This window comes from Gossypium raimondii, chromosome 7 (assembly GCF_025698545.1).
Source record: "Gossypium raimondii isolate GPD5lz chromosome 7, ASM2569854v1, whole genome shotgun sequence".
NCBI classification, from domain to species: domain Eukaryota; kingdom Viridiplantae; phylum Streptophyta; class Magnoliopsida; order Malvales; family Malvaceae; genus Gossypium; species Gossypium raimondii.
The window spans coordinates 3,118,062-3,139,739 of NC_068571.1; the positions used below are offsets into that span (position 1 = coordinate 3,118,062).

The 21,678-nt window shown below is 29.9% G+C and overlaps 2 non-coding genes across 2 annotated transcripts; both read right to left on the reverse strand.

Moving 5' to 3' along the window:
- Window positions 1-3,205: 3,205 nt before the first annotated feature.
- LOC105771796 (ethylene-response factor C3) lies at window positions 3,206-4,233 on the reverse strand. The gene has a single exon (XR_008198091.1). It is a non-coding gene; the product is annotated as an ethylene-response factor C3 (transcript).
- Window positions 4,234-15,913: 11,680 nt separating this feature from the next.
- On the reverse strand, window positions 15,914-16,892 carry LOC105771788 (ethylene-response factor C3). Its single transcript, XR_008198023.1, has one exon. It is a non-coding gene; the product is annotated as an ethylene-response factor C3 (transcript).
- Between the last annotated feature and the right edge of the window lie 4,786 nt (window positions 16,893-21,678).

Sequence of the window (21,678 nt, forward strand, 5' to 3'; positions counted from 1 at the left end):
AATAATTATTAAAATAATCTTAGTTACATTGCATTTTAAATTTCATAATACATTAAAAAGAACTAATGAATCTATGCCTCACCATATGAAGATAAGACAGCTAGAGTATCGTGGTGGTTAAACTTCTAAATTAGGCATCAAGTATTAGACAATTGTTAGTGGAGGAAGAGGTGTAGTATACTCTTTTCATTGTTTTTCTCTTCCCCATGTTCTAGTGGCTTTGTTGAAAGAAATTATTCCTGCAAATTCTTGGCTCTATTATATTTTAGATTCTATTTTACCTTTTTTTACTAAAAAAATAATAAATTAGTCTCTCGGGTTTATATATAGTAATAAATTTAGTCATTAATTTTTACATGTTTATTTAATTTGATCATATTATTTCAATAATTTTTACATGTTTATCTGTCCACCATACATCCCAAATCCCTCCTACCAAACACATTGCACCAACTCACCCAACAACAACGAATAGTGCTCAATTGTTTGATCTTCATTACCACATATGGGGCAAACAACAGATTTTCTAATGATTTTTTTGTTTGTAGCAATATATGTTCAAAGCTCTAATTTAACTTTTGATGTCCACTCGTTGCTTCAACAACTAATGCAGAACAAGTAAAAATATAACATTGAGTGGCATCAAAATCTAGGTTTAATTGGTTCAAGTACTAAATTGAGTCTGAATAGGTAGCAAGTTGTCGCTACATGCCATTTAGGAACTTTAAACTGTGAACCTATATGATTTGACTCTGATGCAACCAACTCATCTCAATTCTGTTAAGTTAAAAGATGTCGGACCACTCACGACATGAGGAAGAAGACAGCTTAGACCTGCACCACCCCATGAGGGTGCTGCTTAGGAGGTTAATCCGGATTAGCCGGATGTTCAAGCACCTACTGCTGCTGCCAACTCTGAGCAAGCAGATTTTATGCAGTCTAGAGCCATCCCTCAAGCTCCAGCCTTTGATTCGTGGTCGAAGAAACCCTATCTAGAAGTATATAGAAAGTTTGGGAGTGAGGACTTTAAAGGTCTGAAAGGAAACGGTCCATCTGCAGCCGAATATTAACTTGAAAACACTAAGAGGGTTCTCCAGCAATTCCATTGCAACTCTATCGAAAAGCTTGAAAGACCATTTTCTCAAAGATCAACTTTAGAAGTCTGAATTTGCACCGAACCAGTAGAAGCTGCAAAGGAGGTCTTGGCTTTTGGGAAATTAAAGCTTTTAACATAGAACTCCTTTGTAAGTAAGGATGGAGATTGTTTTCCTACTTGAGATATTCAAGGGCACTCTTTTTTATTTTTTTGATATAATACTTAAAATTATCCATAGCCCTTTTCTAACTCTTAATTTGGAGCATAATGCGTTTCAACGCATTTGGATCCACATTCTCTTACAATGATAGCAATACTGACGTCAATCGAACTATGAAAATACTTTAATTCTTCGTATAAATTTAATAAATAATAATGTGTTGTAAAGTAAATTGTATACTTTGGCTTCTGTAGGAACAGAAAGGGAAAGTGGACCCTTAATTTTATAAATATGTTTCACCATTCGTGGCAAATTATGCGAAATAATTAAATTCCATGGGATTGTCACTGTAACTTCCATATTTTATTTATTCAAGTAATTAGATTTTATTTTAAAAATATATTTATTTATTAAAAAATATTTACCATTCAATTATATAATGTGTATTAAATAATTGTTTTTAAATAAAAATTTAATTCTGTCACATTATATGAATTGATATGTAGATTTTTCATTAACCTAAATATATATAAAGGTTTATATTTAATGTGTGAGATAATAAGTTGTGGGGGTGAACGTTCGATTGAATCGAGTGAAAAGGTTTCGAGTTGAAGAGTCTCATTTTATCATTCTAACTCGATTTAGAATTTTTTCAAATCGAAACTTGAATTAACTCAAAAAAACCGAATAACTCGAAATTTAAATTTTTTTTCTATTTATTCGAGTTGAATAAAGTTAAAATTAAGTTATTCAATTCCAAGCTTGTTATAATTAATTATAATTAAAACTATTAATATAATTAATTATAACTTAAAAAAATATTACACTTCCATAATAAATCTTAAGAATAAATTTAGACGACTTTCCTTATTAATAAGTAAAAATTACCAAAAATAAAAAATACAAATTAAACTTTTATTATTATTATATATCATAGGTGACTTCATCCGTCTTACGGTCTAGGCATGGTCCTGTTCGAGTTAAAGGTGGGATTCAGGTTAAGCTCTCCTAATAATGTCAACTCTAGGATTCCAACTTAGCTCAAATACTTGCAAAAAAAAAAAAAAAATCTATTTTCACTTCTTCCAGCTACTTGTTTATACATATAAAATCCATTAAAGTTAATTTTTTTTTTCTTAAGAAGAGAGAGCATATTTTAGCCATTAAAATATTGTAAAATCCCAAATGTGAAAGATGAACTTCAAAGGAAACCTAGTAACATAGTCAACCTTTGTAATCCACATAATATGACCCATTGATCTTGTTGTTGTCGTCATCATCTTCATACCTTTACCATCCACTGGAGTTCTTCAGGAGCTTTTTGTAAACCTACCCCACAACTCCTTCAACTCTATAAACTCGAGCATACAATGGGAAGCATTGTTTTTTAGACCTCATACAATTTTTGAGTAAATTAAACATATTCATTTATCTTGTTAGGTATTAAAAAAAATTATCATTATCAAAATATACATAAAAACCTTTTTTGACATAACATGATACAGGCTGGATTTAATATTTTACTCTGTCAGCGTTATTATATAATTAAATTTAGCTATTAGTATGGTAAGACGTGCCTATAAAGTTTGAAAATATGTTAATTTTACACCAATATAAATTGATTAGTACTCTTTTTACATATGATACAGGCTGGATTTCATATTTTACTTTGTCAACGCTTTATATGATCAAATTTAACTATTAATTCAATAGGATTTCAGATATATGTATAAAAATTATAAAATCATGTGTAAACTTAATTAATTTTATGGTAACATAAAGTGATTACTACTTTATGTAGCAAAGTACAAGTTGGATTTAAAATTTTACTAAAATCTAATTTAATTATTAGTTAGTTAAGCTGTCAGTCATATGCATATAAAATTATAAATTATTTCCACAAATATAAAGACATTACTGCTTTTATATAGTTAATAATGCAATAAAAGGGAAGGTGAAATTATTGTAGATTAATTTCCATTATTTTTCAACTTGTAAGACCAACATCAGATGAAGATGGTGAAGTATGGAACAAGATGCAAGAGGCCTTAAATCAGACACCCCAGCAAAGAGAAGTTACAAAGATTGAATGAAATTAAGAAAAGAACAAGGATATGGCATGAGATTGGTTTCATCATGGCAAAAATCATTTACCAAGGAGCTGTAGTTTCACTCACATGAGCTTAACAATTGTTCCAAGAAATCAGGTCCTAAATCCTCAAAAACCAGCAAGTTTTGTTGTTGCCTTAATGCAGCGGCGTTCGGCTTGATTTTCTTGTTCTTGGATCTTTTCCTCAAGGAGTAGCGATTCTTGAGAGCCACCAAAGGCGAGCAACCCTTGTCTTCATCGCATCGATGCTTGAGTTCCTGAAGGGATTCCTTGACGGTTTCGATGGGGAAATTGAGAGTAGCCAATGGACCTCTCATTGAGAATGCGGCTTGGTCGTATGCTAAAGCAGCTGCTTCGGCACTGTCGAATGTTCCAAGCCAAACCCTGGCACCATTTCTGGTTGAATCCCTAATCTCAGCTGCAAATTTACCCCATGGCCTTTTTCTCACCCCTCTATAACTCTTCACTTTCTTGGGTTCCTCCGAGCAAACCTCTTCCTCCTTTACGCCGCCATCGATGGAGGTGTTATTAGACTCTGAGGATGCTTTACGCCTTTCTTCTTCATCACCCAACAAATCCGACCAAACCGTTTCATCAGGGTTATTGAAGTTGAGAAGAAGCTCATCCCACTCACAGCCACTGGAAAACTGCTCCGCCGATCCAAACCTTGATAATTCTGGATTATTTGAGTATTGAAACAACCAAGACTCCTCCATATCTGGGTGATTTTTTTTTTTCTTTTTCTATCTGTGCCCTCTCTCGTTGACGACGCACAAACTAGGTTTTGTACATCTGAAGTACCTGATCCTCCTTTTATACCAGAATTTAGCAGATGCGAACAAAAAACTTATTAAGAAGCATTAAATCATTAAGTAAAACTTTGTATTTAATATATATATGTATATATAGTAACAGTATATATACATTTCATATGCTGTTCCATATACTGCCCGGCGACCATCAGGTCATTGGTCAATAACAGCCAACATTTTTGTTTTTTTGAAGGAGGCGAACAAGTTTTAATTATTTATAATCCCTAAAAATTTATTTTTAGGCAAATATGTTTCGATACAATACTTAGAATTATTTGTAGTTTTTTCTCAATCTATAAATAAAAGGGCATACTGAAACTCACGTTCTCCTATATTAGTAACAATGCCCATACCGACCGAACTAAAACTCAATTTTCGATTGATTTACCCATCCTAAATATATTTTATTTAACTATTGTACTAAAAGTATTTTTCTCTACTTTAAAATTAAATAAAAAAATTAAATTATCAAATTCTCTAATATATTTTATAATCGAAGGTTCATAAAATAGTTTAATCAATATTCCAAGTATAATTAAATCTGACATAAGATAAACTATTTTATTTAAAGAGGTTTTTTTCTTCATCCAATTGAGTTTTAGAATATTTATTTCATTAATGAAGTGATAAGATTGAATGAGATTTAATTAATATTTGAATACATGATTAATGCAACAAATTTAGGGTTCCCAAAATTTAAAATTTTTATAAAATAATATAAAAATTAATTAATTACGAAAGTAAATTGTTTTGAACAATTTCATCTATACTGACTTGACACATTGATTTACACTATTAAAATATATATTTTGAATATTTAAAAAAATACATATTGACATCACTTGACGACACCAAACTTAAAAAAAAAAAACGAATTATTATTGCTTGATGATTAGTAGGGAAAGAGAGGAGTGTCCAAACCAACTAATTTTTGTAATTAATTATTTTTTATATAATTTTTATAAAAAATTTAGTGTCTTTTAATTTTGATAATAATATATAAATGACGTATGGTGACGTACGGCGGCTGGGTGGACCCACAATTAAATTATAATGAAATTTTTTGCCATGTTAGCATCTTTAACTTCGGGTTTTGTAATGCTTTATTGACATATGTGGCAGCACTTGTCTGTATAATAATGTATTAAAAAATTTCCTCTCAACGAGGAAACACCTTTCAAATTTAGAATTTATCAATTTGGTCCTTAATTTTTAAACATAATATTTACTGATTTTTTTAAATATGTAATTTTTAATAATTTTTAATTTTATGAAGTATGTTCAGATTGCCGCTCGAGTTATCATGTTAACACCGTTAAACTTTTATATATCGGTGATAAATTTATCGTTACTAATTATCCATATAGGGTAAACTATAGACTATAAAGGATTGTGACAGTACATACCAAATTGGAAAGTGGAAATTTTGTTACTGAAATTAAGGAAATTTATTAGACCTTGGACCAACCATGAATTAATTTATTATATCAACTTCCCTTTTATATATATATATATATATATATATATATATTTCTTTAAATCTACTTGTGTATGAGTTGTCTGTATGGTCTTTTATAGTAGGGGATAAGCTTGGATACGTGTCCTAAGGTCACTAACGTCGAAGCTTGATTTGATACTTTTGGGCAGTGACAATGATATTGTGTCCTAGGATGAGACGTTTTAGGATGGCTAGCGATCAATTACACTGGCCTTCACGTGGTCCTTATACATCTTAGTGGAGGTGCCGCTTGCCAAGATTCACCGAGTTGAGGTTTGCGAACTAACCCTAGGTTCATAGTGTCATTGATTCCATTGAGAGACACGTATCTAAGTCTCTATGGGTACGTTGTGCGCAATATATGTTAAGAGGTTCGTGAAGTTTTGCTACATGAAGATAACAAATATGTTTGATAATTATATTAGATTTTTATTAATACAAAATTTTCAAAACATAAAAGAGTTAGAATATTACTTCAGTTTTTTATAATTAATTATTTTTATTAAATTATATAATCAAATCTAATTTAAATTAATATAATTTGAATAGAATTATAATAAAATAAAAACAAAAAATATTAAGAATTGATTTGAAAATATATAAGATAAATTGGTTAAAATTAAAATTTTGTATCAATTGGTATATGGATATTGATCACTTATACTTACATTAATTTCTTAGATTACGTGCATTACACGTATTGGTATATGCCAATATTGATAACTTATATCCTTATAAGATATTTGTCAATCTCTTATCCTCGCTTGTGGAGTTGCAACATACCGAATATTGATAACTATGTGGTACGAAAATTTTTGAACTCCACAAATATTATTGAGATTTTATCATATTTCCTTAAGTTGTATTTAAAAATTTTTAAATAAATAAATGAGACAAGTGACAAAATATCCATTTCACTTATGGAATTAAAATTTTCCACGGCACATATGCTGTTATTAATGTGGGAAATTGTTCTATACATTACTTGTGGAGTATTTTAGATCCTGCAAGCGGGTTTATAGTGTGATAAGTGTCACATTTATTCGCATCATCAACCTAAATTATAAAGATATAAACTATTAAAATGAGGAAATCATATTTTTACTATTATAAAAATATATAATCTAAGTCGTATTTTTGAATTCGTGTGGTAGATGAACATGAAAATAATACCTTTATACAAGTAGCATATAATGAAATCCAAAAATCTTACCTCTCTCTCTCTTTTATGGGGAGAAAATAATTATGGAAAAGGTCCTTTAGATTCGGTTGCCATTATGTGCCACAAATTCAATGAACTTCACATATTAGGAAATTTCTGTCACGTGGACATGATGGTCCTCACCACCACATGTTGACGGAGTCAATGTTAATTTGACAAATTACATTTGAAGGTAATAAAATTATGCTCGACAAGACAAACAACTCCAGGATTCAGGTTCGTCGTACGTGGTCACTTCCTAGGTTACATTATCCCTATACTTAACTACTTCAGCTCCGACCGCCTCACATCTCCTAAAAATACAAGGAATAAATCAACTTTCGCCATATCCCATCATTTTACTGACCACTCCGCCGTCATCGTCTCCGGCGACCATAGATGCCAATGGTCTTTGTTTTCTGTTTATTACTATGGGATCTTAATAATGATTAATTCTGTATTAATTCATGTTACTTGATCAAAGAATAGGTCACCTATCTAGACTTTAAGACTCGCTCGAAAAAAAGTAAAACGATTTAGGTAAAATTGGCTTGGACAAGAATAAGACCTATCTTTTAAAAGGTAGGATTTTTTTGCCTGGCCGATGTGGATCAGTTGTTTTATTATTAAGTTTGTTATTATTTTAGAGATTTGTTTGTTATATGTAATTATTTTAGTGTTATTTAAGTATAAATATTTTTAATTTGTTAGGAAACATTTATTTGAATGTTTTTAGTATATTTGATGTATTATATTTTTAAAATTTTTATATATAAAATTTTAGATATACTTTTCGATGCAAACCTAAAAAACAAGTCTAAATTTTATATTGATCCGACCCAACCCGAGCCATAATAAAATTTAATCCCTGTCATTTCTTACCTCATTCCTTGATATATATATATATATATATATATTAAAAATTCAGTCGAATTCACGATACGAGGATCATGTTGACTATTTTGGTTGAGCAAAAAACACAAACTGTCAGTTTCGTTTAAGATGGAGGTTGTGTTTTAATGTATAGATTAAGAGAAATTAGAGATGGTGATAGATGATAATTAAGTAAATCAATGGGTGGACAAATCCAATCATACTTCAGTCATTGGATGGTGAAAGCAGGAGATGGGGCTGCCCGCCGGCCGGCTGGGAAATTATTTTTCTTTAGGACAAGGGAGTTGAGGAACAGGTGTTCCAACGCACGTACCTTGAATATTCAGTCCATTATTTAAACAAAAAAGCATTAATGTTACCTGCTACCATCCAACATCATTACAGTAACGTTTAGGTTTTTTTTTCAAAGTTGTATTTAAATAAATAATAAATAAATAAATTGCAATTCATGCTTTATAACATGTTTGACTCTTAATGCTTTTGGTTTGGTTGGACAGAATCTAATTCCGACAATGTCCCCACAGAGAATTAATTAGCACCAATATGGGACTTGATAGGTTGGGGTCTGGTTCGATCCCATCGTGTTAAAAATTTTCTAGATTTTTTTAGTAAGTAAATTTATTAAATAATTCAATGAATGGAACTATATAATTCAGGGAAAAAAAAAATAAACGCTCATCGTAAATGGGGAAGGACAAACTCCATCGGCACAGTAAAGGCTTTAGCCTCAGCATCAATAGAACATTCTAACACGTTGATAAATTCAAGCATGACATATTTGGAGTGTTTCCAAGCACTTAACACAATAAGAAAATCAACCCCAGATGGTCCAAAATGGCGAGCAAAAATCGACAAAAGAATTGAGCATTTCACCAAATTATAGAGGACGGCAACAAAACTATCCCTAAAATCACTTGTAAAACTAAGGTTACATGCATAAGCAAGACTTAAAACCGTGCTACAAGAGTAGACAAAAACTTCTAAAACTTAAGATTTGTTAAATAATGGAAAAACAAATAAAAAACATATAAAACTTAAGACAAAACGAGTCCAAATTGACTCATGAAATCATTTATTATTCTAAAATATTCTCAAAACAGAAACAAATTAAGAAACTGACGAAGAGCCACCCACTTTCCAAAACTACTGGTGGTCGGTGGAGTTTTAGTGAACAACATACATCATCATCTATCCATCATAACTTGTGAAAACAACAAAGAAATCAACAAAATAGATCTGCAAACTGAAAAAAAAAAGGAAGACATGTGGAGTGAATGAGAAGAAGAAAGAAAGAAAGAGTGGTGGGAGGGGAAAAAAGCGGGTGATAGCCAACCTGGAAGCTGGCACCACCACTGAGCAAAACAAAACATAAGAAACAAATGGCTTAAAGCAAAAAGAGAAGTTTTTAGGGTTTAATTTCTAGTTTGTATATATGTATATAATTTTAAAAAGTATAATACAGTAAAAATATTAAAATAAATGTTTTCTAACAAATTAAAAATAAATTTAAAAAAAGCACTTATAATTGAATAACACTAACATACGTGCAACTTAACAAACAAATGCCTTTAAAATGGTAGCAAAATTAACAATACAACAAGAGTTATATAATATCTAAATAATAACAACAAAATAATGAAATGATAGCAAAATAGCAACAAAATAACAATATTTTTTTTTACAAATTTGTGTCGGGCCCATTTTTAAACTTATTTTTTTTACACATACCCATTTTTTCAAATTTATATTTTTATCCAAATCTTCCCACTTTTCGATCGGACCGCCCGAACAATAGTTTTTTAATTGTTTCTCTTTGGGCCTCTTTTGTTGAGTTCACTTTGGACCATTTCTTTTATAGCTTGATTCTTGGTGCAAACCAAGATGAACATGGGATTATTTAAGCCCATTTTCTTTTGTTCAAAAGGCTTATCTTAGTCCAATTATTGAAGATTCATTAGTCATTTTTTTGCTAGATTAATATTTGATAGATTGACACAGAATGTAATACTATATATTATTAATGAATTGTTATCTAATTAAAAATAAAATTAGATTTAAATTTCATTTGATGTAATTATTTATTTGTCCTTTCAAATTAAAAAATTTATTTTAGCCCTCCATTTAATTTTTTGTCTCTTTTAGTCCTTGAACTTGTGTTGTTTGTCAAATCATCTCAAAACGGATAGAAAAATTAATGTTTGTTAACTTTACTAATGTGGCATTCGTTTTGATGCCATGCTAACAATTAATTAATTTTTTAAATTGAAAAAATTATTTAAAAATTATAAAAATATATTAAAAATAATTCTTTAAATACTTTTTTATTTAAAAAATTAATTAGTTGCTAACTTGGCATACATGTGGTAATCCATGCATATGCTACATCAGCAAAGTTCCATTCATTTTGGGTAATTCGACAAATAATGCAAGTCAATGGATAAAATAGACGAAAAATTATGGAGGGCTAAAATAACTTTTTTTTGTAAAGTTGGAGGTTAAATAAATTATTATGCATTTTATTTTGATGATATGTCATCATTTGATTTTTTTTGGTACATTCATCAATCAATTCATTGATGGTACATAGAACTATACACTATATTAATTATTAATATTATTTTAAAGATTAAAATTATAAATTGAAAGCTTTTTTTTTTCTTCTTGAAACAATAATTCATTTTTCAATTTTTTATGACTAACATCGATTGAATTTTTTAACTCGGTTGACACTGTTACTACAATAATCATGAAGATTTAAATTCGAATGCGCTTGAGTGAAATTTTGATTGTAGCTAATTATTCAATTTAGTACTCCTACCGAGGAATTGTGACTGAATAGTAAATTATTTCATACATACAACAGTTTGCAAATATAGTTTTGGTCAGCAGCTTTTTAATAACGTGGAGTAAATTACAAGTTTCTTGTTATTCTCATGGTGCATTTGGGGGGTCAATGACCACAGTCCATGTCACATGTAACCCTATCCATCTGCATTTTCCAAACATTTTCTTCGCCAACAAAGTTTCATCAGCTTAGAAATTGAAACAAGCCTAACATAATGGAAGCATCTCAAGGAAGGAAGAGGAAAACAAACAATGGAAATGAAAATGTGGAAGTTCGATACAGGGGAATCCGCAAGCTGCCATGGGGAAAGTTCGCAGCCGAGACTCGTGAAAGAAGAATAGAATGAGGGTTTACAGGGTGAGCTTCAGGCGAACTAAAGGGAGTAGATCACTAGCCAAGTGTTAACAGTCAAAAGTCCCGATGATGATTTAGGAATGAAGTGAGTCTGCTTGCCTGTCTAGTCGGAGATAGCCTTTTCAAAGTCAGGAGTGGCGGGATGCTAAAGAGAATGCTGCTGCTGCTTCTGAGTTCGCATGTGCCTCGGGAGAACCACTACATATAAATATGCCTCTATGCCATTAACTTCGCATCTCGAAAGATAAAAATCTAGAGAAAGAAAAATCCCCTTTTAAACGATAAGCGCTACGCCCCTCCTTGCCTAAGAGTTCTTGCTTCCTTAATAAATTACCTGCTGCTCTCCTTGCTGCTTTCCACTAAGGGTCTGAAGTAATAAGTGTAACGTGTTTACCAGCAGGACTAACTCTTATTTCAAGTCAAGGCTGTCTACCAGTCTTACTTAGTTGTATTCATTCTGTCCTAATCAAAAGGATCGACTTCTCTGGGGTGTGACAACTCCTTCTCATGAATAAACTGTCTGCTTAAGACAGTCGAGCGTGATAGGCTTGCAAAGCATAGGCTACGCAGCCTTGTTCACCGGAAAAGCATAAGATCCTTGATTGAAAGGGAGTTCTGTTATGAGGAATGAGACTGTAACCTCCCAATTTGACTTAGACGTTAGACTCGAATTCGAGAGATTAAATCAATCACCGAGATGACCTAATACAACTGGGGTCTATGAAACAATCAATTTAAAATATTTATTTATTTTAGTAGAAAATTTAGTTTATTTTTAGAAAAGCTGACGAGTTTTTAAAAAAATAACGTTTTAGTTTTACTTTCTAAGTAACGGTGACTACTTTAAGAAAAATTTAGTTAATTTTCCATTTATCTATTACTCGCAATTTTTAATTTTAATCTAACCGCGAAAAAGTGATTTTTACTTGATTTTAATAAAACTATATTTCATGCATTAATTAAATAAAAATCATATTTTAAAAATAAGTTAAATGTTATGCATGCTAAAAAACCCATAAATATGAGTCTCATGCCACAAAATAAATAAAACAATACAGTTCTGAAATAACAAAAATTATAAAAATAAGCCTAATAATACTTTCATAAAAATAAAACGTTTCTGATCCTTCTATATGCTGCATCCGCGTCTTACCCTAATGGGTTATATGTAGAGATGGAAAAAAAAGAAAAAGAGAGCGAACTATGAAGCTTAGTGTGAGTTCCATCACAAGTAAACCAATAGCAATTTCAGAATATCAATATTTCGTACCACTTCCATAATGTATACATATATATATATATATGTCATTTTAGAAAATCCAGTTTGTATGCACATGTTTTATGTATGCCATACGGTTTTGGTTTAACAGAAAAGATCTTACCTCACTGCTACACACCACAATGGGAGTTCCTCTAAACTTCAACAACCTATACACTAGGTTGTGGTTTAACCACCACTGGTTTCACAGGTAAAATCTGTCACTGGGCTGTGAATACACATCAAAGATTTGCAAATGAAACCTATCATTGGTAAATGGCTAGGGGAAAGGTGTAAATGACTCAAAGAAAAATTTATGGCAATGGAAAGCACTAGAGGAAAGGTGTAAATGGCTGAAAGAAAAATTTAGGGCAATGGAAAGCACTAAATTTTTCTCGGAACGCAGCAACACATGCATGGCTTATAAAACGAATCAAATTTTTGATTTTTTCATGTCAGCTTTCAACTTACAGCAAACCCGAATCATGTCTCAATTGCATGCATCAAGGTTACAAGTTGAGAAAACTCTCACAGGACATTCTAATAACCGTGTGGCTACTGGTACCTGCAGGCAGCCAAAGATCCGCTTCAATGGCTGTTTGTACAACATACAAATGCGAACAATTCTTTGATGTAATTTGCCCTTCAATTAACGTGGGAAAGAAGGGCTTTACAATGGAGCTAGAACTGAATATTCATCCTAAACCATCTGCCAAACCTACACTGAGTTTACATCAAAGATGTTCACCCTCAATCATGTTTTTGCATACATATATATATATATATATATATAAGAAATTTTATGAGTCAATGTTGCTAATTTGACAAGTAACAATTTCATAAAAAAGAAAAAGTCAAACTAGTCAATACTTTCTAAAAAGATTACTTATAAGTAACCAATCTACTACCCAGAAAATATGAATTTTGAACTTATTTAAGTAATTAATTTTATAAAATGCTTAATATATTAAAAGGAACTTCCAAAATAATTCAATAATCAATTGAGCCTTCAACCTAAACCAACACTCAATTGAGCCCTTAATCGAATATAAAAAATCAATTAAGCTCTTAAAAAAAATTTCTGTATGAGCCCCTAACGTCCGTTAATTTTACAATGTGACATGTCAAGGTTGTGCAACTTGGTGAAATCTAGTAATTTCCTTTAAAATTGATAAAAACAAATTATAAAAAAATCATAAAATTATAAAAGAATAGAAAATCTAAAATTTTAAAATATGAATTTTTCAAAAATTATAAAATTAGAAAAATAAATTTATAAAAAATTATAAAAATTTTTACCTGATTTTTTTATAAATTTAAAAAATATATAAAATTTTGAAAAAAAATGCAAATTTATATAAAATTATGAAAATATAACAAATTATAATTTTTTTATGGATCTATCTTTGAGATTGATCAACTTGTCGATATCATCAATATAAACATCAACACCACGGGCTACATGGTGCAGCCATTGGGAACTTGAACCTCTCCCTTTGACCTTAACCAATTCTGGTTATTTTTCTTGACTATCAACTCTTAACGAGGCACGTTAGCAAATCATGCAAACTCTTTTTCATAATTTTATATAACTTTTTATTTTTATTTTTAAAATTTTAATAATTTTAATATATATTTTTTGTAAATTTTAAATTTTTGCAATTTTATATTATTTTAAATGAATTTTAATAATTTTTATTTTATATATTTTAAAATTCTATTTTTATAATTTAAAAAATCTATTTTAAAATTATTTTTAAAATTCAATTGCTTATAATTTTATAAGAATTTGTTTTTATGATTTTTATGTTTTAAAAACATTTTTAAGGGAAATTGCTAGATTTAACGGATGTCACGGGCTTACATGGAAATTGGTTTTTCGAGAACTTAATTGATTGCTTATATTCAATTAAAGGCTCAATTAAGTGTTTTTTCTCGATTGATGGCTCAATTGATTATTGAATTATTTTGCAGGACTTTTTGATATATTAAGCCTTTATAAAAGTATTTGAAAACTATTGCATTCAAACCATTAATAATCAATTTCAATTAGTGAGTAAATTAATATAACTAGGGGTTATGGACCGGGTTGAGCCCGAAAAATGGATCTAAAATTTTGTTCAATTTCGGTTTGGATAAAGATGCTAAAACTCGGGTCCGATCATATTAATTTTTTACATAAATTTTTAAAAAATATAATAAATCAAAAATATATACTAAAAACATTAAAATAAATATTTCTTAACAAGTTGAAAATAAATTTTAAAAAAATATGTTTCCTTAAATAACACTAAGATAGGTGCAACTTAACAAATAATAACAAAATTAACAATAAAATAAAAGTTATACAATATCCAAACAATAATTAGAAAATAGTAGTAACATAATAGTGAAATGGTAGCAAAATAGTAAAAAAAAAAAAAGAACAACAGATTCTTTTTTGCATATTCGGGCCAAAAAGGTTTTACTTTAGGCTCGACTCGTTTTCTAGATGGGCCTTATTTTTTTGCTTAAGCCTATATTTTTATTCAAACCTTCTCACTTTTTAGGTGAGTTCATCCCGACTCATAGACAAGTCTAGATATAACACATAATTTGTATTCGTAGCATTTTCACTGTAGATTAATAGAATAAAAGTGTATTACAGCAATATATAAAGGGAAAAAAAAAGGAGAGTTTATAGAAAAAAAAATTAAATAAAATTAAATAAAAAGTCAAAATTGTTATTAAAGTAATATATTAATAGATTTGCTAAAGAATAAAATCTTCAAACAAACAAATTAATAAGCCCGAAATCAAAAATTTTAATGTAATGTCAATTTATTCAACTAATACCACAATAAAATACAAACTAAAAATACAATTAAATCAACAGAAACTAAAGCATAATTACTAAAATCGAAGAATATTCCACCAAATGATCAACTTACCAAATTTGTCTAATTCAATGGATAGATAACCTTATACATACATTCAATTGTATAATTCTTAATTAAATTCAATTTCAATTAGTCGAGATGGATTATGATAATGCTGTGCTACGGAACAAAAAAAGACTAATTGCTTGTGATTGGGAAATTGAACTCAAGCATGTGTTTCGTGAAGGGAATTGATTAGTAGATCGAAAGGCGGCCTTGGCTGGATTCGAGAGTTTACTTGATCACTGCTATTATATAATTTGATATAACTATTAATTCATTAAGATGTCAGTATAAGATTATAAAAAATACATATAAAATTAATTAATATTACATAAGTATAAAATTGATTACTCTTTATCATATATAATATAGGTTAAATTTCAAGTTTTACCCATTCAATGCTATTATATAATCGATTAAACTATTAATTTGTTAAGTCATCAATGAAGATTATATAAATACATTATTTCTCTTATACATATTGGTCAATGCTATTAAATAATTCAATTTAACTGTTAATTCATTAAGATGTCGGTCGTAAGTGTATAAAATTATAAAAATAATACATGTAAAATTAATTAATATTACATAAATATAAATTTAATAACTCTTTATCATATATAATATAAGCTAAATTTGAAGTTTTACCTGTTTAATGCAATTATATAATCAGATTAAACTACCAATTTGTTAAGTTGTCGGTCAGGTCAGCTGGTTATAAGATTATAGAAATATATTATTGTGCAATAAGTGAGGGAAGTAGGTTACCAAAAAAAGAAAAGAGGGATGTGAACATAAAAGGTGAAATTATTGTACATTTCTATGATGTGTGAGTTGTTTCAACTTTACAAGAGACCTAATATGAGATGAGATGATGAAGTAAGGAAGAAGATTGAAGAGTGTGCTTAAATCAACGCCCCCACCAAAGCAATGAAATTGACAAGAGAAAAGAAGATATGAAATGGGATTAAAGTACCCAAAGCAACCAAGGAGCTCTACTTTCACTCACATGAACTTATTAACAGTTGTTCCAAGTAATCAGCTCCCAAATCTTCAAAGACCAGCAAGTTTTGCTGTTGCCTTAATGCCGCGTCCTTTGGCTTGATTTTCTTGTTCTTGGATCTTTTCCTCGATGAATACCGGTTCTTGAGATTCACCACAGGGGACCAACCCTTGTCTTCATCGCATCGACACTTGAGTTCCTTAAGCGATGCCTTGACAGCTTCAGTGGGGAAATTGAGAGTAGCCGATGGTCCTCTCATTAAAAATGCGGCTTGGTCGTAAGCTAAAGCAGCTGCTTCAGCGCTGTCGAATGTACCAAGCCAAACCCTGGCACCATGTCTGGTTGAATCCCTAATCTCAGCAGCAAATTTGCCCCATGGCCTTTTCCTCACCCCTCTGTAACTCTTCGTTTCCTTGGGTTCTTCTGAGCAAACCTCTTCCTCCTTTACGCCATCGATGGAGTTGTCGCTACACTCTGACGATGCTTTACCCCTTTCTTCTTCTTCATCACCCAATAAGTCCATCCAAGCCGTTTCTTGGGAGATATTGAACTTGAGAAGGAGCTCATCCCACTCACAGCTGCTGGAAAACGCCTCCTCGGATACAAACGCTGATAAATCTGCATTATTTGAGTATTGAAACAACCAAGACTCCTCCTCCATAACTGGGTGATTTTTTGCCCAGCTTGTTTTTTCCTCCTTGACGAGTCACAAACTAGGTTTTGTGTCACAAGATTTGAAGTATGGCACCCACTATATATACCAGAATTTAGCAGATGTGAACACACTTAAATTAAGAAACTATCACACAAATATTTTATATACGTTAGATTATTTCACAAAAAATTATTTTTTATTTTTAGAAAAATTATTTAACAATAGTCAAAACTTTGTATATTAAATCTTTAAATATTTAATTTTAAATTATTTTATTTAAAGATCATATAAAATTATTAAAATATAAAATATTATTATAATAATATAATTTATCATTTAGAGTATACTAATTTTCTTCCGATTGAGTTTGCGTTATCATCTAAAAAATTATGTATGTTAACTTTTTTAACTACTGAGTTGAAATCCAATTAATTTAAACATTAATACAATAAAAATTTTATAATAAGTATAAATAGGATATATTTCAAATTTTGATTTTAGCAACTAAAATACATTAGGGCTTGGCCACAAAATGGAAAATTTATTATGCAGTTCCATTAAGAAATGTTTAAATTAGAAATTATACTTTGCGTCTCTTAAAAAAATTCTAATAAGTCCTTTTATAAAATAATGGAATTATAAAGTAATACATGATAAAATTATATTTTGACCACTAAAAATTTATAATTCAACCCTGATACATAATGTGATAAATGTCTTTGGCTACAAAGGTTATTAATTTGATTTCTTTTGCAATTTGGTCACTGTAAAGTTTTTCAATTTAATTTCTTTTTATAGAATTTTAATTATTTAACATGAAGGGTGGTCATCAGATTGTTTAAGGGTTTGGACCTAATAGACGCTCTCAATATTTTTTCTTTTTCTCTTTTCGATGAAAAAAAAGAGAATTTTATTGTAAAGTCGTATGCAATGTACAAAAAATTTTATACAGTTGTTCAACTCTATCTTTTTTCTTTCTTATTATTATTTAGTTATTTTTAACTGTTCTTCTCATCTCATTATGTGAGTTAGAAGAACCTTTTATTACGTTATATCATTAGGGCAATGATCCATCAACCTGCTAGTTCCTTTTAAGAGGCACAAAACTTCGTGGAAACCTTACAAAAATTTATATACAAAGAACGAACAAATCCCTATAAATTATTCGAAAACATAGAAAAAAATATTTACAAATGACCATAAAATGTGATCTAATTCTCATGAAGATAATTTAAATTTCCGATCACATTGTTTTGAGATAACATGAGCAACTACCATCCTTACTAAATATGAAAAAACATAGAGAAGAATAAGATGACGTACGGCGGCGGGGTTGAAACATATGGACCCATGAGTGCACAAAGAATGATGCTTTCGTACCAAAGTGGCAGCCACTTGTTAGTGTAATAATGTAATTAATTTCCTCTCAACGAGGAAAGTGGTTTGAAAAACCATAGATTAGGGACCGGCAGTAAATCATTTTTATATTATTACTTTAAACTACAAAGTCTACTTTCATCTTAATTTATATAACTCATATTTGAATTGGAAATAATAATTTTTCGAACCCATGTGATGGTCTGATAGTTAAGTGTGTTTATCGTCTTAGATGTGATTTGGATTTGAGTTGCGTTAGTCACATTTATTGTTCGGGTTTTACCATGTTATTGTAATTCACAAAAAAAAAGAGTAATTATTTTCTTATTTTAATTTTCACATGAGTTAGTCAATGAGTAATAAATCATTAAAAATAAGTTTTTTAGTTTTTAGAGTTATGATTAAATTGACAGGTTTTGTAAATGTTAAGAGCTAAATTTATTGAACTTTTAGAATTAAAACTAAAATAATAAATTTTGTAAACATTAAGGGCTAAATTTGTTAATTTTTTATATTTAGGATCAAATTGTTAAAATGTGTAAACATTAGAGGGCTAATTTTGTTACTAGACCAATAAAAAGCCGACATCAATTCGAATGGCTAAAATATTTAATTTCGAATAGTTTAGTGACTAAATTAAAATAAATTAATAGTTGGGTGACCATTTTTATAATTTAACCATAAATATAATTTTTAGCATGGATTTAATGTTCCACATCGTCATTTAATAGATGAGTTAACTTGCACATTTAAAAATGTATAACTACTAATTTGTTCATTTTTTTAATAAAAGGGCCGAAATAGAATCCGTCTTAAAATATAAGGGCTTACTTGATACTTTTACCTTCATTTAACTGAATGGGAAAATTATGTTACGTGACAAGAGCGTGGTCACGTGTGAAGGTGAACAATGGTGTCCCGACCACCATATGTTGACACAGTCCATGCTAATTTGACAATTTATAATTCAGTCCAAACAAGGAAATAAAAATTATGCCCCACAAGACAAAGGACTCCAATATTCAAGTTTGTCTTAAATGGTCACTTCCTAGGTTACAACATAATATATATATATTTTAATCACCCAAAGTTATTTCTTATTTAATTAAGTCCTCCATCAGGACTTGACTGCCTCGCATATCCCATTACTATAACTTTCACGCGCCGCCGTCATCATCTCTGACGACCAACTAGGGCCACTGTCTTTTTCTTTCCTTTTTTTTTTTTTTTTGGTTCAGTAATTCAGCGGTGATGCCGGCTCGTTGGCGATGTAATTGCTGAGTAAATTGGGATCGGTTGGGCTGCCCGCCGAGCGGCTGGGTAAACTTTTATTTCAATTGTTTAGGGCAAGGGTGCAGGAACCGGTGTTCCAACGTAGCTTCGTTTGAGTAATAGTTAGAAGCTTAGCTAATCCATCCATTTAAACAAAAGTCATTTCCTTATCATATTAATTATAATTTATCTGAGAAAAGGTGGTATGAAATAGAGATATTATCGTTTTTTAGTAGTTTATGTCACATCAATAATTTTATCTTCAATTTCAGGATTTTTAATTTAGATTTGATTCTTTTAGGATAAAAATGCTGTAATTCAGATGAAACTCTCAACAAAATTAAAATTTTGATTTAATTATTCTAAAAGGCTTAATATATTATTTCATACTCGTGTTTGACAGTTTTTTTAATATGGTATCTAAGGTTTTTTGGGTCCAAGTTGACATCTATTTTACAAAAATTATATATTTTGATATCTAAAGGTAACAATGTTAACTTTTAGTATTTAATTTGTGTTTTAGAGTTGATTTGATGAAAGTTAATTTCTAATATTGTTAGGTTTGAATTTTTCATTATTTTATTAATTGAATAAATTTAGTATAAATTGTGAATTTATTTAAATTTATATTTGATTTGTTAAATACAATCGATGATGTAATCTAATTCTGCTTTTAGAGTTGATTTGATGAATGTTAATTGCTAATATTATTAATTAATTATGAATTTTATCAAATCAACTCTAAAACCCAAATTAAAAAAAAGAGTTAACATTGTTATCTTCATGTACCAAAATGTATAACCGTTGTCAAATATATGTATCACATTAGACCAAAAATAACACAAATACCACAATAGAAAATAATGTTAAACTCAGTACCAAATTATGAGAAAGGATTGTATGAGATTGTGATTCTACGTTATCTCTATCATTTTTCTATAGGAGAATGATAAATCAGATTTTTTCTCCTGATTTTTAGCATTTTTAGTTGGATTTGATTTTTTTATGAAAATCAAGAGGAAAAATCTGATTTGGCATTTTCCTATTGGAAAGGGATAGAGATGACGTAGAATCACAGTTTCATACAATCTCTCCTCCCAAATAGGCATTAAGCCTTTTTAAAATTATAAATATACATATATATATATATATATACAATATTAAAATTACATTTTTAACTCTAATAAAAATATCTAACTCAATCTCTACTCCAAAAAAATTGTCTGAATTCACCTTGATTTATTGGTACCAATAACCAAATGACACCCACAATTTTCTACTAAACTAAACATATACAAGAAAACTTTCTCAAAATCCACCTAAAACCCAAATTCCATTGCTTTTTCCTCTATCAATTTCTCCTTTTGTATTGCTTTTTTTTCAATTGCAAAGAGAATTATTCAGTTTAGATGAGTTCTTCGGGGTTCAATGAAATTAACCTAAGTTTTCAATTTTTAATTTTTTTTTATTCTGAAAGTAAAATGGAAATTACAACAACTTTTTATTTGTATAATTAATGAAGTGACAATAAACATGAAAGGAGCTGATTGGATGAGACTACCAAATCATCAGGATTAGCATTTTAGATTATATGTTTAACGATTTCCAATTTTTAAGTATCAAAATAGATTATATGGACACATTTCTCAACAGTATGTTAATGGCTTGATGTATTTTACGAGCGGCAGATGATAAATGGTGAGGTGATGGGTCTCGAAAGGATAAGTATCTAGCACAATTCCATCGACCCCTCCTCTAGAAAGTTATAAAGTAGTTTATCTTTGAGAGAGATCCTTTTTCCTCCGATGGTTCCGCATCGACACCACGCACGTTGGGTGGCTCCTCTTCGTGATCCCGCTAAAGAGTAGTCAGTTGCTTCCAAGAATCATTGTTCAGGCTAGAAAGCATTTTATGCTTACTCTTTTTTCTTTTTGTTACTGATCTCACTATTTCAAAGATTAAATAATAATAAATCTAACATCAATTTTTTGGTTGCTTACAATTAATGTCAACAAGAGCAATGGCACACATCATTATTTTTGCAAAGAGCATCTCAGTGGTACAAAACTTAAAGCAGTCACCGTCAGGAGCTTGATCATCTTTTCCATGCGTACATGGCCCACGGTGATCATCTGCGCAACATCCCTCACCAACTACTCCCATAATGTCTGTAAATTCAAATGCAATAGCTATTATTTTCCCTTTCATGACTAGGATTGCGT